Here is a 12,798-nt window from a genome sequence, read left to right on the forward strand (position 1 = left end):
TAAACCCACCGGTTCCGGGACACGAACCACGGTCGACTACGTGGGAGTCCAGCGTCATAGCCATTACGCTAACTGCTGGTTCCCAAATAATTAATTCTTTTAAAAAAGGCAAAAATGGTTACAGTGCAGTTTCGCTGCTCTTCACATACTGCCAGCTCTGAAGTAAAAATTCTGCTTTAATTGTTATTTTATTGCTATGGAATATCACTGTTTGTCTCTTTTAGTGCTTTTCATCTTCAATTCTTCTGTTTGTTATATTAAAATTGTTGGGACCAGCAGTTAGCGTAATGGATATGTCGCTGGACTCCCATGTAGTCGACTGCGGTTTGTGTCCTGGACCTGGTGGCTTAAAACTCACACCGGGCGTGTGTGTGTGCGTGCCCAAGATCCCGAGAGGAGAATGGAGGAGAAGGGATTGCGGCGTGGCCATTGCCCCTAGGGGGTGATTTCTCGCTTTCTGTCTCTCTGTCTCTCTCTGTCTGTTTGGCGAGCGCACACGCCCTATGACAAAAATCTCTCAAAAAAAATGGTAACATATATAATATAATTCTTTGTTTGATGTGCTGGGAAAATATTTTGATATTTAAACCCATGTGTTTTTACCCAACATGTAATGCTTTCTTCATTTAGATAGCTAGACTCTGAGTCATCTTTTGCCTTTAGGGAGATTGTCATAATAGAACCAGAATACAAAAGAGGCAAATTCTTGGCTTGCACGTTTCAGAACTGCAGCTCAAGTGTGAGACCTTCTGAGCGGTTCCTCCCTCTCCCGGTGAGTTATGCCGTTTGCTCTGCTAATTCTCTTTTTAGATGCTGCCTCCGCCCATCATGGAGATGGTTGTCTCATTTTTGGTGTTAAGAATTTTCCTCAAGTATTTTGTCCTTCTTGGTTGACTGTTCATCTTAATTTCTGAAGTTCCCTGTTGGCTTGTACGTGAGTGCTGAGTCTGTCTGTAGCCAGTAATTCCCGAGGAGTTTAGACTTGCCGATGGGTGTGTTGGTACCCATTCTCCTGCGACTGGGGGACCACTGCATCATTGCTGGGGCACTGCAGTGCCCGCCTCTCTGGATCAGGGGCCTTGTCCTTTGCTCACTGTTACTGCTGCTTCTGCTGCTTTTTCTTCTTCTTCCTTAATTCATGATAGAGTGTGTGTGTGTGTGTGTGTGTGTGTGCGTGTGTGTGTGTGAAAGAGAAAGTGAGAGTGAGAAAGAGTTGCACCTCTGGCAGGGTAGAATCATGCCCTGACCCCTTTTCCCCAACCACCAGCTCGTCAGGCTCTTGGGCACGTATGTGTGCACCTAGCCCGTTTCCGGTTGACTGGGCCAGGAAGCCGTGTGGCTAACCCTAACTCTAACTCTCACCCTAACCCTTTCTCCTTTCCTTCCCTCTCTTTCTTTTTCTCTGGTGAGCACATGTGTCCTCTAGTTTAAAAAAATATATATATGTGTGTGTGTATATATATGTGTATGTATATATATGTGTGTGTGTGTATATATATATCTGTATGTATATATGTGTATGTGTATATGTGTGTGTATGTATATATGTGTGTATATGTGTGTGTGTGTATGTGTGTGTGTGTAAACAAAGAGAGAGAAGTCTTCTACCCTAAACCTTCCTTTTACTCCACTTTCCTCTCTAGCTTTTATCCCATTTCCTTTCTCTCCTTCATAAACTACCCAAAAGAGTCACCTACATTAGCAGATTCCAAGCTCATCTCTGCACCCTCTTTAGCTTCTACCTCTTATTACCGTTAAAGAGTACTCACTCTGATCTCCTGACCTCCGTGATAGTTTTAAAGTACATCTATGTCCACAGATTCTTTTTCCCCCCAAAGATTTATTTAATTTTATTTATGATTATTATTACTTTTAAATTTGCTGTAGGACACATGTGCTCACCAGAGACAGACAGACAGAGAGGCGGGGGGGGGAGAAAGCAAGCCACCAGGTATGGGACTTGAACTGCAGTCAGCAATGTGAAGTCCAGTGGCCCAACCACCATGCCACCCACTGGTCCTGTTCACAAAATCTTTTTTTTTTTTTGGTGGCTTTTGCCTTAGAGTGTATGCCCTCGCTGGGGAGAGACAGACAGACAATGAGAGGGAAAGTGAGAAATCACTCCCCGGGGAGATGGCCACATTGTAATCCCTTTTCCTCCATTCTTCTTCAGGGATCTTGGGCACACATGCACATGTGCCAGTGTGAAATCCAGGCCACCGGGTCTGGGACTCGAACTGTGGTCGGACACATGGGAGTCTAGCAATTTAACTGCTATACCATCTGCCGGCCCTCACAAATGCTTAAGTACTCCTCTTTCAAAAGGTAGATTAATTCCCTTCCCCTTAAGTGTGGGTTGTACTTAGTAATTTGCTTCTGATGAACAGAATGTCCCAAAAGTGATGGTGTATGACTTCTGAGGCTGGGTCATCACAAACACAATGGCTTTGAGAAACCATGTTGTGAGTTACAGAGATGAGCGATGATTGAATGTAACTAAGAAATCATAAGATCGGGGACCAGCAGTTAGCATAATAGCTATGTCACTGGACTCCCGTGTAGTTGACCGTGGTTCGAGTCCTGACCCGGTGGCTTAAACTCACGCTGGGCGCGTGTGTGTGCGTGCCCAAGATCCCGAGAGGAGAATGGAGGAGAAGGGATTGTGGCGTGACCATCCCCCCTGGGGGGTGATTTCTTACTTTCTATTTCTCTGTCTCTCTCTGTCTTTCTGGCAAGTGCATGTGCCCTATAGCAAAAAATTCTTAAAAAAAAATTTTTTTTTAATCATAAGATTGAAAAATGGGGGAAAAACCAACAACAACTGGGAAAGCTTTTTACCATTAACAGGGATGTCTAGGTCCCTTCAGCCAGAGATGTGGATTTTAATTACGGCAGAAATGGTCCAGGCATTGGTGTGTTCTAAAAAGTTCTCCATGTGATTCTGAAGTGGAGCCAGGAGAACTCTCGAATGTGAAAGACCCTAACACCCACACAGGCAGGTACAGGCATGCCGGCTTTGGAGGGATTCTAAGGCCGGAGCAGAGGCAGACTCACCTGTGCCAGGGGCTGTTCACAGTGGGGATCTCAGAGAGCGGAGGGGAGAAGACCCTGTAGGGGGATGCAAGCCCGAGGCAGAAGAGAAAAGCCTGGGTCTCGAACTGTGAGACGAGAAAGTCTGCCCAGATAGTGAAGAACGAGGGGCGGGCGCCACAACGCCGTGGATGAAGCCCTGTAGGTGCGGCCAGGAGCCTGTCGTCCTGCTCCCTGGAGAGTCCCGCAGAAAGAGGCCCTTCTGGGGAGGGAAGCAGGTGTGTCTGGTGGCAAGGGTATGAGGTCTGTGCATGGCTAGGCCAGGCAGGGCTGAGAACTGGGGGCCATGGCAAGAGGTTCTGACTACCTAAGAACCCATAATTAGTCTCCAGCTTGGTTGTAATAAAAAATAAATAATAATTATAATGAATGAAAAATATTGAACGTTGTCTTTCAAATAAAAATAAGCATTATTATGTGTAAAAACCAACCAACTGGCCAGCCAACCAGCCAACCAGCCAGCCAGCCAGCCAGAACTGCCGTGGCTTCACACCCCCCTCTACTAGACTGTTGGCTCGGAGCGAGGTTAACGGCCTCCAGCAGCCGTGGCGACATCTGGACAGCATCCTTGTGAGGGCCTCTAAGCCACAACTGGACAGGCGGGCCAGGCTGGTCCCAGCTCCCGCACTTTCAGAAACTGCCCGAGTGTCTCAGCCTGTGCTGCTGTCGCGGAGTGTCAGGGCATTTACGGAGACCGTGAATTTGTTTTCTCGTAGTTCTGGAGGCTGGGAAGTACCAGACCAAGACGCCAGCACTTGGTGTCCGGTGGGGGCCTCCTGCTACATCCTCCAGAGAGGAGTGCTGTGTCTGCGTAGGGAGGAGGAGAGGAAGAGCAAGCGCCGTGGATGTTTCTTTTTGTTGTTGTTTTTGAAAGGTTTTTGCTATACGGTGCGTGCACTTGCCAGACAGAGAGACAGAGAGACAGAAAGCACCCCCAGGGGGCATGGCCACACCGTAATCTCTTATCCTCCGTTCTCCTCTCAGGATCATGGGCACACACGCACACGCCATGAGTTTAAGCCACCGGGTCCAGGGACTCAAACCACGGTCGACTACATGAGAGTCCAGCGACATAGCCATTACGCCAACTGCTGGTCCCTCCGTGGATGTTTCTTAGAAGATTTTTAGAAGGGCGTTCATCCTGGTAACAAGGGAAGGCCCTTATGGCCTAATTGCCTCATACAGCGCCGCGCCACCTCTTAATATTGTTACATTGGCAACACCTGACCTTGGGAAGGGACGCCTTCAAACCGTCCATGAGCTAATAAACACTTGTAAGCTGCTGCAGTTTGGGGTATTCTGTTGTATGGCAGTAGATAACCATTACAACCTTCTTGTTTTCTTTAAGGTTTTCGCCATAGGGTGTCCGTGCCTGCTTGAGAGGAGAGACACAAAGACTGTGAGGGGGAGAGTGAGAAATTACCCTGCAGGAAGACATCTACGCCGCAATCCCTCCTCCATTCTCCTGGGATTTGGGGCACACACACATTGTACCCGGCATGCCTTTCGAGCCACTGGGTCTGGGCTCCAACCGCGCAGCTAGCCATGTGGGTCTCGTACCTTCACCAAAGCTATCTACTGGCTGGACCTTCACGTCTTCATAAAGAATGCTTTGACTTCGCAGCGGCATCTGCTGTTACTCTCCCTCTGAAACGTTGTTCTCTCTTTTTCAGAAGTGCTTGCCTCAGGGCACGTGTGCTCCCCAGAGAGAGAAAGACACAGTAAGGGAGAAAGTAAGAATGATACCCTAGGCGGGATGGCCGCACCACAATCCCTTCTTCAGGGATCCTGGGCATGCCTGCACGTGCCTGGTATGATTTTGAAGCCACTGGGTCTGAGGCACTGGGTCTGTCTGAGACTCAAACTGCATTCGGCCATGTGGGAGTCCAGCAACGTAACCACTCTGCCATCTGCTGGTCCCGGCCCTCTTCTCTTTCAATCTAATTTCTTTTTTTCTCTTCTCTTCTCTCTCTCCTATTTTCTCTCTTCTCTTCTCTTCTCTCCTCTCCTCTCCTCTCCTCTCCCCTCCCTTCCTTCTTTCCTTCCTTCCTCCCTCCCTCCCTCCCTCCCTCTCTCTCTCTCTCTCTCTCTCTTTAACTCTCTTTCTTTCTTTCTTTCTTTCTTTCTTTCTTTCTTTCTTTCTTTCTTTCTTTCTCTCTTTCTAGAAAGATTTTTATAGGGCATGTGTGCTCTCCAGAGAAACAGAAAATGAGAAATCACCACCCCAGGGGGAATGGCCACACCACAATGCCTTCTCCTCCATTCTCCTCCTGGGATTTTAGGCAGGCATGCACACACACACTCAGCTTGAGTTTTAACCTGCCAGGTCTAGGACTTGGACCATAGTTGACTACATGGGAGTCTAGCAATGCGACCATTATGCCATCTGCTGGTCCCCTCAATCAAATCTCTTTCTTGGAGTTCTTAGCTGTGCAGCAAACATGCAGTTGACATGTGACTGTCTTCTCCATTCCAGACCTCTGCTCAGAACGGTTTGCTTCTGTATCAAACTGTCTGTTCAGCATTATCCTTGAGTATCGTGAAAGCATCTCAGTCTCTCTGCTCCAAGAACAAACTACTTTTTCTTCAAAACTCGGTTCTCTGTATTTTCCGTGTCAGTGAATGGCACCACCACCCGTCCGATTGCTTATTATGGCCATCCACGCACTTCCTCCCCCAAACCACATTTTTTTTTTTTTGAGAGAGAGGTTTTTTTTATTTTTTGGAAAGGTTTTTTTCACTATAGGGCGCGTGTGCTCGCCAGACAGACAGAGAGAGACATAGAGACAGAAAGCGAGAAATCACCCCCAGGGGGGATGGTCACGCCGCAATCCCTTCTCCTCCATTCTCCTCTCAGGATCTTGGGCACGCACGCACACGCGCCCGGCGTGAGTTTTAAGCCACCGGGTCCAGGACGCAAACTGCAGTCGACTACGTGGGAGTCCAGCGACATAGCCATTACGCTAACTGCTGGTTCCCTTGAGAGAGGTTTTTCGCTATAGGGCGCGTGCGCTCACCAGACAGACAGAGACAGAGAGACAGAAAGCAAGAAATCATCCCCCCAGGGGGGATGGCCACGCCGCAATCCCTTCTCCTCCATTCTCCTCTCGGGATCTTGGGCACGCATGCACACGCACCTGGCGTGAGTTTTAAACCACTGGGTCCAGGACGCAAACCGTGGTCGACTACGTGGGAGTCCAGCGACATAGCCATTACGCCAACTGCTGGTCCCCCAAACCACATTTTAAAAAATAGAAGTATACATTATTATTATTTATTTTAATTTCCTGTAGTGTGTGCACCTGCTGGGGGTTGGGGGAGAGAGAGAGAGAAAGCACCCCTCAGGCCATGCCACGATCCCTTTCCTTCACTCTCCTCTTGAGATTTTGGGAATGTTCACACATACAATCGGTCTTTTTCAAGCTGCCAGGCCTGAACTTGATGTTTCAGCTGGCCCCGGGGGATCCAGCCACCTTAACCGCCACACCAGCAGCTGGCCCAGAAGCAGGCATCAAGTGGGAATCAATTTGTCCTTTTCTGGCTAGTCGCGGTTGTGAGTTGGAAGTCAGATCAAAGGAAAACAAAACAAAACAAAACAAAAAAGGAACTTGGCAGTCACTGACGAAGTCCTGGCCATTCTGGAATGCTTCGGAGATCGTAGTTTGGCTTCCGAGATGGTGGAGCAGAAGTTATGGGTCAGGGTTTGATTGTCTGGCCATTGCCCACTGGTATATTCAGTCTCTCAGACACATGTGAGGGAAATCCAGAAGGATCTACAAAAAGCTAGTTGAAGAAATCGAGTAAATTTGGTAAGATCTTATAAGGTCAATACATGAAAAATTAATTGCATAGGAAATCTACAGAGATAGAAAGTGGGTGAGTGATTCCAGGGGCTGGTGGAGGAGGGATGGGGCAGTGGGTGCTAATTAGCATGGATTTTCTTTTTGAGGTGATTAAGATGGTCTGGAATTAGTGATGGTCGCACAACTTGTGAATATACTAAAAACCATTGGATTCTTTTTTAAAAAATTAATTTACTTCACTTCACTTATTATTATTATTTTGTTTTGCTATAGTGCAAATACATTCACCAGAGAGAGACAGACAGACAAAGAAAGAGAGAAGGAAAGTGAGAAGACAAGCCATCAGGTCTGGGACTCGAACCATGGTTGGCCATGTGGGAATCTGGTGCCTTAATACCATGCTGTCTGCTGGCCCATGAAGTGGATACTTTAAAAGGGTGGATTTTATGTTATGTGAATTACAGCTAAAAAAAGTATGAATTGTATTTATATGCATCAGCAGTAAGTAATTGAAATTGACAAAATTTTAAAGTATATTATTTAAAATTGCATCAATAGATATGAATTACTAAGGGATAAATTAACAAAGTATGTGCAAGGCCTACACACTGAGAATGCTGAGAGAGAAGTTGAAGACAACTAAAGAGAGAAATATACACAGTTATGAATTTGAACACTCAGTGTTGTCTCTTTTCTCCGAATTGATTTATAGAGTCAAGGCGGTTTTAACCCCAGTGATGTGACGGTGCTGGGATCAGACCCATCCGTACTGGTTCCTCCCGGGTGCTCATGGATTTAAAGAATGATTTCACTTAACTTTATTTAAATTCAGCCAGAGAGGGACAGAACAGAGCGAGAGAGAGAGAAAGAGAGAGAAGGAAAGTGAGAAAGGAAGCTGCCAGGTCCAGGACTCCAACTGCAGTCAACCATGTAGGAGTTCAGTGCCCTTAACCACCACGCCACCTGCTGGCCCTGAGGGCAAGGTTTATTAGGTGAGGAGGAAAAGCTTCCAATGCAGTAGAAGACAACCTGAATGGGTTGCCAAAGAGAAGCTGGCCAAGGGGTTTTTATCCCAGCAAGGAGAGAGATGCGTGTGCATTTCCCTAAGGGTTACAAATCAGGTGATTTACGTAATTTTCAAACCCCTTTTTGGGAGTATGCTTACAAATCACAAGACTTTAAACATTTAGACCTTAATTAACATTCAGTAGATCTTTGTCTGAGGTCTGTGGCCCATGAAGTTTCTAATTTTTATCACATTTTCTGCAAGTCTGACACAAAGCTTTGTTCTTTGATTTATTTTCCCCTAGTGCTTCTAAAATGTAACCGCATTTAGACCCCCTTATCTTGCAGGTGCAGGCCTGTATGTCATGTTCCCATTTCCCAAAAGACAGATCACGGAGAGTTATTGCTCAAGGTCCTTGGCCTCTTGCTTTCCAGGCGAAGAGAGACTACAGTGTTTGGAATGTAGCTGTGATATGGAAAATGTTAGTTTCAGCCGTCATTGTCTCAAACAGGCTGTAAGCAGCTCTGGCTGTAAGCAGTCCTCCTGTGAGCAAGCAGTGAGAGCTCACAGCCGATGTGTAGTGGGAGCAGTGAGTGATTTCTATCAAAAGCTTGGCCAGAGGGACTCTGTTTGGAAGCTGGCTCCATCTGACCGTTCTGTACCCTAACTATATGTGCATGTGCCTATCTCCCATCTCACCAGCAGGGTTGTTTTTTTCCTTTTCTCTTGAGATTTGGTATAGGGTGTATGTGCTTGTATGCACAAGAGAGATGGAGAGAGGGAAAGCAAGAAAGCACCTCTCAGGTGGGATGTCCATGCTATAAACCTTTTTCCTCCATTCTCTTCTTGGGATTTTGGGCACACGCACATATGTGGCAGATGTGTTTTTCAAACCGCTGAGTCTGGGAGTCGAACCATTCTGTAGGCCATGCGGGATCTAGCCATCCTAACCATCATGCCACTGGCTGCCCCCAGATTCTATTTGTAATAGAAATGGACAAGCTGAGTTGTTGAAAGATAAAGGGCTCTGGTGGCCACTAGTTAGCCCTACCATTTACTCGCTATGAATAACCTTCGATCAAATTTCTTAGCCTTTTCTTAATCTATAAAAAGGGAATAAAAATAGTGTCTACTTTTACTGGGTTTCTTAGATGATTAGCTGAAATAATGCATATAAAGTGTGTAGAGAAGAGTTTGGCACATGGTAGGCCTTCAAGTGTTCTGTCATTCTTCACTTTTCTTCCTTGACTAATTTGAGACATGCAGAAACAGCAAGGATGAGCCTCCGGAGACCCAGGTGGTCTCCCTGAGTCCTTGCCCAGATCTGACCTGCTGCCCGCTTTGCACTTCCCTGTCCTGTGGCACGGGGACATGCCTGGGGCTGCCACTCTCCAAATGCCAGGTGGGACGTGGTGCACAGGTCTTCTCGAGTCTTCTGAATTTAAAGGGGCGTTTCATCACCTTCCTCTGTCCCGACCAACGTGGTGAAGCTGGCATGGAACGTGAGGTTACTACAGTGTTCAAATCGTTTTTCTTGGGAACAGCAGTTAGAGTAAAGGCTATGTCTCAGAACTTCATGGTTTGAGTCTTGGGCCCGGTGGCTTAAATTCACTCTGGGCACGTGTGCGTGCGTGCCCAAGATCCCAAGAGGAGAATGGTCAGCCATGTGGGAGTGCCCAGCACCTTAACCACCACGCCACCTGCTGGTTCCACCTTCCCCCTTCTTGAGCTGGCAGTTTAAGATATAGTAAGAGGGGTTATGAGGGGAGATAGGGTGGTAGAGGGGAGGAATATTCAGAGCTTTCCCTGGGAAAGTGGGGACTTTGGGAATAAAAATCGGCCGCCTTTTCCTCTCTATAATTTCATTTCCGGCCATAACCATGGAGGTGGCAACTGTCATGGTGCCAGAAAGTGTGTCATCTCGCATGCTGAGGTAGCACAATGAGGGTATAAAGAGTTGGAGAGAACTCTCAGGAGAAAACATGGGGAATACACCTTTTTCTTGATTGGGCAAGATTTCTTAGCTATGATACCACAAACTTGATTTATAAAGAAAAAGTTAATAAATTAGGCCTACTCAAAATTAAAACCATTTTGCTTGCATAGAACGCTGTGAAGTGAATAGAAGCCAGTCGCCTGTACTGGGAGACCATATTTGCAAATCACACGTAAAATAAAGCACTTGTGTTTAAAATATACAAAGAGCTCTTGAAACTCAAACCAAACCAAACACATTTTAAAAATGGGCAAAAGATTTGAATGGACTTCACCATAGAGATTATCAGGATGGCAAACAAGTAACTGAAAACAACGTTCGACATTGTTAGTAATTATGGAAATGCAAATTAGAGCCATAATAAAATGTCCTCACATGCCCATTAGGGTGGCTACATTAAAAATATTGACTATGGGGACCGGCAGTTGGGGTAATGGCTATATTGCTGGACTCCCATGCAGTTGACTGTGGTTCAAGTCCCAGGCCCGGTGGCTTAAACTCACTCTGGGCATGTGTGCGTGCGTGCCCAAGATCCCGAGAAGAGAATGGAGGAGAAGGGAATGCGGCATGACCATCCCCCCAGGGGGTGATTTCGCTCTGTCTCTCAGTCTCTCTCTGTCTTTCTGGTGAGTGCACGTACCCTATAGCAAAAACCTCTCAAAAAAAAAATACTGATTATGAAGTGCTGAGCATACGTAGTAACTCGGATGCTCATACATTTCTAGTAGAGGTGAAAAATGGTACAGCCACTTCGGAAAGCAGCTTGGCAATTTCTTGAATAAGTTAAGCATACATTTACCACATGATCCAGCAATCCCACTTCTAGGTATGAATCCTAGAGAAGTGAAAACTGATAGTCTCTCAAAGGTGTGTGTGTTTATACACGGGGTCTTTGTGACGGAAACTGCATATGATGAAAAAACTGTATGGATTTCCAAATTTTCCCCCAAAATAAACTTGTAAATTAATTCCATTTTCTAAGAAATGTTTGAAGCCATCCTATCTATCTTATCCATCACCTACCTATCCAAAATCGATCTCTGTCTGATCTACATATTTACAGCAGAATTCCCTGTAATCATCAGGAACAGGAGGTGGGGCTTGGTAGCAGCCTGTACTAACACAGTTGGCCAACCTGGGTGAGGCCGTGGGTTCACACCCTCTGAGCAGCTAAGCACAAGCGTGCACGGGTCAGTGAGCTGGACTGGCTGAGTCTGGGAGTGGGTTATGGCGTGAGCACCTCGTTGGAAGTACTGTTTCTTTCTTTGTCTCTTTTGTGGAAGAAATACATGAAAACAAACAAACAAACAAACAAGACACTGGAAAGACCATGCCGTCTGTTAACAAATTGTAGTTCCACCACACAATGAAATACTTTCAGCAATTAAATGAATAAACTATTCATTTTTACAACATGAGTGAATTTCAGATGCATCATGTTAAGTGAAAGACCCCTGTGTTGGGGTCAACAGGTAGCGTGGTGGTTAGGGTGTTGAACTTCCACATGGCCAACCATGGCTTGAGTCCCGGACCTGGCAGTTTGCTTACTTTCCCTCTCTCTCTCTCTGTGTCTCTGGTAAATGCCCATGCCCTATAGAAAATTAAAAAAACAATAACATTTAAATATATAATTCCTTTTTTTTAAAAGATCTGTATTGAATGATTTCATAATATTCTAGTCTATTAAATGATATTCTGAAAAGGGGAAAAATATAAAAACAGAGACTGAGGAGTTAGGGTTAGTGGTTTAAATACAATAGATCTATTATTGGGGCCAGTGGGTGGCACGGAGGTTAAAGTAGCTGGATCCGACACGGCCCACTGCATGGTCTGAAACTCAGACACGGCAGCTTGAACAACCTCTGGGTGCATGTGCATGCTCAAAATCCTGAGGAAAATGGAGAAGGGATTGCAGCATGACCATCCCCCTTGGGGGGTGATTTCGTACTTTCCCTCGCTCTCTTTCTCTTGCAAGTTAATACTAATAAATAAATTAAGTAATTCTTTAAAAATGTTTACTCATGAGAAAAGCAGATTTTACTCATTTGGAATGAAAAGACTGTAAGAAAATAATATCTGCCTCGCTGGGTTGCCATTGGCATTCATTATGATAGGAGGGGGTGACTGACAAGTAGCTGCACCTGTTTATCCAGGGAGCACAGAAGTTCTGAGCAGAGGTGCTCGGGAGCAGCCCGTGTTAGGTCCTGCTCTGCCATCTACTGGTTCGTGACTGTTCTGTGCATCAGCGTTTCCTTAAAATGGAGCAATGATTTTTACCTATCGGTAGGATGTTTAAGCAGATTAAATGAGTTAATATTGGTGAGAAATGAATGAATGGTCACTGTTACTGTTAACGTCATTCATTGGTTTTTCTACACTGATTTCTGTAGGAGACGACCTGGAGCCGTGTAGTGTGAGTCCCTGACCGCCACGTGTAGGTTCCTGAAAGGCCTCCACTGCCATTCGCCTATGATGACGGATGGCAGCTATGAGAACAGTCAGGAAACAGGAACTGTGGAGCTGTTTGGGGTTCCTAATGATTCCAGAAAGAGGCAGTATGGAGAGCTGGTCCCAGCAGAGGCCTTCCTTTAATAAAGAGTTTTTGGTCTGTTATCTGGCAGCATGACCATCCCCCTTGGGGGGTGATTTCGTACTTTCCCTCGCTCTCTTTCTCTTGCAAGTTAATACTAATAAATAAATTAAGTAATTCTTTAAAAATGTTTACTCATGAGAAAAGCAGATTTTACTCATTTGGAATGAAAAGACTGTAAGAAAATAATATCTGCCTCGCTGGGTTGCCATTGGCATTCATTATGATAGGAGGGGGTGACTGACAAGTAGCTGCACCTGTTTATCCAGGGAGCACAGAAGTTCTGAGCAGAGGTGCTCGGGAGCAGCCCGTG

General features: G+C 45.9%; 1 long non-coding RNA gene across 4 annotated transcripts in view; it reads left to right on the plus strand.

Annotated features, from left to right (window-relative positions):
* The window catches only part of LOC102485659 (uncharacterized), a 20,942-nt gene extending 8,470 nt beyond the window's left edge, over positions 1-12,472 (plus strand). For 3 of the 4 annotated variants that reach the window (XR_003551135.1, XR_001371158.1, XR_001371159.1), the window contains one exon: positions 12,286-12,472. This is a non-coding gene — a long non-coding RNA (uncharacterized LOC102485659). Of the gene's footprint in view, positions 1-663; positions 773-12,285 lie in introns of all 4 variants that reach the window. The other variant, XR_336035.1, reaches the window with a different exon arrangement.
* The last annotated feature ends 326 nt before the right edge of the window (positions 12,473-12,798 follow it).

The sequence above is a fragment of the Tupaia chinensis genome, unplaced genomic scaffold (genome assembly GCF_000334495.1).
Source record: "Tupaia chinensis unplaced genomic scaffold, TupChi_1.0 Scaffold000612_1, whole genome shotgun sequence".
Lineage (NCBI taxonomy): Eukaryota > Metazoa > Chordata > Mammalia > Scandentia > Tupaiidae > Tupaia > Tupaia belangeri.